The sequence below is a fragment of the Rhinopithecus roxellana genome, chromosome 7 (assembly GCF_007565055.1).
Source record: "Rhinopithecus roxellana isolate Shanxi Qingling chromosome 7, ASM756505v1, whole genome shotgun sequence".
NCBI classification, from domain to species: domain Eukaryota; kingdom Metazoa; phylum Chordata; class Mammalia; order Primates; family Cercopithecidae; genus Rhinopithecus; species Rhinopithecus roxellana.
This window is the reverse complement of record NC_044555.1, coordinates 149938398-149943060: the sequence shown is the minus strand read 5'-3', so window position 1 is coordinate 149943060 and position 4663 is coordinate 149938398. Positions and strand designations below refer to the sequence as shown.

Genomic DNA, 4663 nt, shown 5'->3' with positions numbered 1-4663 from the left:
TTTGGAGAGTCCAAGCTGACCAGTACAGAGGTGATTCCCTAGCATGGCATGGCTATTTTGTTGAGGCATGGCCAGACTGCTTCTTTAGGTGGGACCTCATTCTATTCCTCCTCATTGGGCAGGACCTCCCAGCTGGGGCTTCCAGCCACCCCTGCCCACCCATATTCTATGAACAGAGCTCTGATCTCTCCCTGGGAAGGAGTGCCAAGAGGGGAAGGAGTGCCAAGAGGGAGTGGCAGGCTGCCATCTTGGTTGTTTAGATGACTCAACTGTTCAATCCTGTGGGGTTTTGAAAGTCCAAGCTGATGGGGCAGATGTGGCTTCTCAGCATGGCATGGCTGTTTTGACGAGGTGTGGCCAGACTGTTTCTTCAAATGGGACCTCAAGCCACTCCTCGTGGGGTGGGTCCTCCCAGTCTGGGCCTCTGTCCACCCCTGCCTGTGTTCTATGGCTGACAGAGTTCTAATTTTTCCCTGGGACAGGGTGCCTGGGGGTGGGGCAGGTGGCCATCTTTGCTGATGGGCATGTCAGCCAGTCCAGCATGAGGGCCTTGGAGAGTCCAAACTGATTGGGAACTGAAGGGATCCTCAACACGGCACAGCTGCTCTATCAATATGCAGCCAGATTGCTCCTTTAAGTGGGTCCCTAATCTCATTCCTCCTGACTGGTTGAGACCTCCCAACTGGAGTCTTCAGCCACCTCCTATAGGCATGTTCAGGCTGGAAACAAGTCAGTACCCCCCTGGGACAGAGCTTCCAGAAAAAGGGACAGGCTACAATTTTGGCTGTTCTGTAGCCTTCACTGGTGATACCTTCAGGTACTGGAAAAACCGCGGTGACTAGGGTCTGGAATGGACTCCCAGCAAACTGCAGTAGCTCTACGGGGAAGTGTAGCTTAACTGTTAAAAGAAAAACAAACAACAACAATAACAACAATAAAAAATACAAAAACCCCATCCAAAGGTCAGCAGTCTCAATGATCTAAGGTAGATAAACCCAGAAAGATGAGAAAGAGTCAGCACAGAAATGCTGAAAACTCAAAAAGCCCTAGTGCCTCTTTACTCCAAATGACCACAACACCTCTCTAGCAAGGGTTCAGAAATGGACTGAGGCTGAGGTAACTGAAGTGACAGAATTAGTCTTCAGAATGTGGATAAAGATGATGTTCACTGAGCTAAAGGAGCACATTTTAACTCAATGCAAATAACCTAAGAATCATGATAAAGCAGAGCAGGAGTGGACAGCCCAAATTGCCAGTATAGAGAAGAATGTAACTGGCCTGATAGAGCTGTAAAGCATATTATAAGAACTTCACAATGCAATCACAAGTATTGATAACAGAATAGACGAAGCGGAAGAAAGAATCTCAGAGCTTGAAGGCTGTCTTTCTGAAATAAGACAAGAATAGAGAAAAAAGAATAAAAAGGAATGAACAAAACATCCAAGAAATATGGGATTATGTAAAGAGACCAAATCTATGACTCACTGGGGTACCTGAAAGAAACAGGGAGAGTTGAACCAATTTGGAAAACACATTTTAAAATATCGTCCAGGAGAACTTCCCCAACCTAGATAGACAGGCCAACATTAAAATTCAGAAAAATGAAGAGAACCCCAGTAAGATACCCCATAAGAATATTATTCCCAAAAGGCATAGTCATCAGATTCTCCAAGGTCAAAATGAAACAAAAATGTTAAGTGCAGCCAGAGAGAAAGGCCATGTCACCTACAAAGGGAAGCCCATCAGACTAACAGCAGACCTCTCAGCAGAAATCTTACATGCCAGAAGAGATTGGGGGCCAATATTCAACATTGTTAAAGAAAAGAATTTCCAACCCAGAATTTCATATCCATCCAAACTAAGCTTCATAAGCAAAAGAGAAATAAGATCACTTTCAAGTAGGCCAGAAATGGCAACTGACTGAAGGAGCTGGTTCTGTTGCTGCTACAGGGTAAGTGGGAAAGACACCATGTATTGTCCAATTGGGACCATTACAGGAGCCTGAGGACATTTCTCTGTCATCACAGTTTTATATGCGGCACCCATAAAAGATGAGGCTGATAACATGGAAAGCTTCTCAACAGTCAAAGCAAATCCAAACACAACTCACTGCCAGAGCAAAGAGGAAATATTCATAGGATGATGATCCCCTGCCTTCAGGAGGAGAAAAACCACCGAAGAATGAAACTGGCTTGTTGTCTTCAATTAAAAAATTCATTAAAGGAAGCACACCTAAGGAAGTGAGAGAAAATCCTTCAAAATGGAGTAGAATTGAACGTGATATAGGTAATAATTTGATCACGTCAACACCAAGAGCAGGAGAGAAACCTAACATATAGATACCTCGAGTAAGACAGAAAAGTCAAGTAAATGGAGAAGTTGGTAGTTATGAAATGACAAATCAACATATAAAACGGAAAATTAGAAAATAATCCTTCCTTTGGCAGTCCTCCAAGGACTACTTTGTTGGAGCTGAAGAAATAGTAAAACAACTTGATATGGAACGGGTGAATGAGCTCACTACCAGTTCTACTACATCAATTAATGGAGCAGCTTACTCAAATCAAGCAGTTCAGGTGAGACCAGCAATAAATAATGGTTTAGCAAACACTGCATGTTCTCACTAATAAGTGGAAGTTGAACAATGAGAACACGGACACAGGGAGGGAAACATCACACACCAGGGCCTGTCACGGGGTGGGGGGCTAGGAGAGGGATAGCATTAGGAGGAATACCTGATGTAGATGATGGGTTGATGGGTGCCACAAACCACCATGGCACATGTATACCTATGTAACAAACCTGCACGTTCTGTACATGTATTCCAGAACTTAAAGTATACTTTAAAAAATACAAGCAACAACAACAAAAAAACCCCGCAGTGGTTTAGAAGAAGCAGAATAAAGAGTTAATCGTGATATCCCACCCGTTATAGGACCAGATAGTGGTTATTCATCAGCCCACGCAGAGGCCACCTATGAAGAAGGCTTGGAAGTATTTGACCCCTATTATTTCATCAAACATGTCCTACCACTGACAGAAGAACAACTAAATAGGAAATCTGTTCTTCATTGAAAACAAGAAGCACACCGAAATTCTCCCTAGATTTAGACTTGGATGAAATAGTAGTGCACTGTAGTCTAAATGAGGTAGAAGATGCAGCACTTACTTTTCCAGTCCTTTTCCAAGATGTCATTTATCAGGTTTATGTGATATTAATACATTTTTCAGGGAATTCCTGGAATGAATTTCTCAGATGTATGATATTATTCTTTTTACTGCTTCTAAGAAGGTGTGTGCGGGCACGTTACTGAACATAGTAGACCCTAAAAAGCAATTGGTCAGGCACCATTTTTTCTGTGAACATTGTGTTTGTGTACAAGGAAATCATATAAAGAACTTAAATATTCTTGGAAGAGATCTTTCAAAAACTGTAATAATTGACAACCCACCACAAACCTTTGCATACAAGCTTTCTAATGGAACCCCCTATAGAAAGTTGGTTTATGGATAAAGATGACAGTGAACTCCTAAAATTGATTTCATTCCTGGAGAAGCTTGTAGAACTGAGTGAAGATATTCAACCACATATCAGAGACAGATTTCACTTGCATGATTTGCTGACCCAAGATTAAGTACAAAGACTTGTCAAATCACTAAAAGGGGAGAGATTGCAGGACCCTTTTGAACTAAGAGAAAAAGATTGTCATTACTGTTGAAATTTTGCATTTTTGTACCCCATCTTGCTTTTCTTACTTTTGATGCCCAATAATAATCAGGGGTTACAGAAAGAGGCTTTATCTATCTTTGATTGGATACATACAGTAGGTAGGCTAAAACAGAAAAGTCTCTAGAACTAGTGCAACTCCCGTGAAATTTTTTTTAATGTACAGGACATCTGCAGTTTATAAAGAACTCTGTTTCTGCCACCAGAAGTTTGGGCTGTAGTCACACAGGATTTTATGATAATAACAGAGATGAAAATTGACTTTTATTTTCTCTCTGTTTGGTGTTCTAGGTGGGTTTGTAGCCACTTTTCTGTTACTTTATGGTTCTCATTTCAACAGGAATGGCCAGCAAAAGTTGTTTAATTTTTCCTGTTAAGGTTCATGAACTTTGTACATTTTTGACCTGTATTAGATTAGACTTTCATTATGTATTCTTTTTAGTTGAGGCATTATTTACAATATCAAAGACTTGGAACCAACCCAAATGCCCATCAATGATAGACTGGATAAAGAAAATGTGGTACATATACATCATGGAATACTATGCAGCCATTAAAAAACTGAGTTCATGTCCTTTGCAGGGCCATAGATGAAGCTGGAAGCCATCATCCTCAGCAAACTAACGAAGGAACAGAAAATGGTTTAGCAAACACTGAATGTTCTCACTCATAAGTGGGAGTTGAGCAATGAGAACACATGCCTATGAAATTCAAGACCCATGGATCTTGAATTCTCATGGGTTGTAGGAGGGACCCAGTGGGAGGTAATTGAATCATGGGGGCAGGTCTTTCCTACGTGTTCTCATGATAATGAATAAATCTCATGAGATCTGACAGTTTTTAAAAGGGGGAATTTCTCGGCACAAACTCTGTTCTCTTGTCTGCTGCCATGTGAGGCATGCCTTTCACCTTCCACCATGATTGAGAGGCCTCCCC

The 4663-nt window shown here is 41.6% G+C and overlaps 1 pseudogene; it reads left to right on the top strand.

Annotated features, from left to right (window-relative positions):
• The first annotated feature begins 2051 nt into the window (after positions 1-2051).
• LOC104658263 lies at positions 2052-3635 on the top strand (annotated as a pseudogene).
• The last annotated feature ends 1028 nt before the right edge of the window (positions 3636-4663 follow it).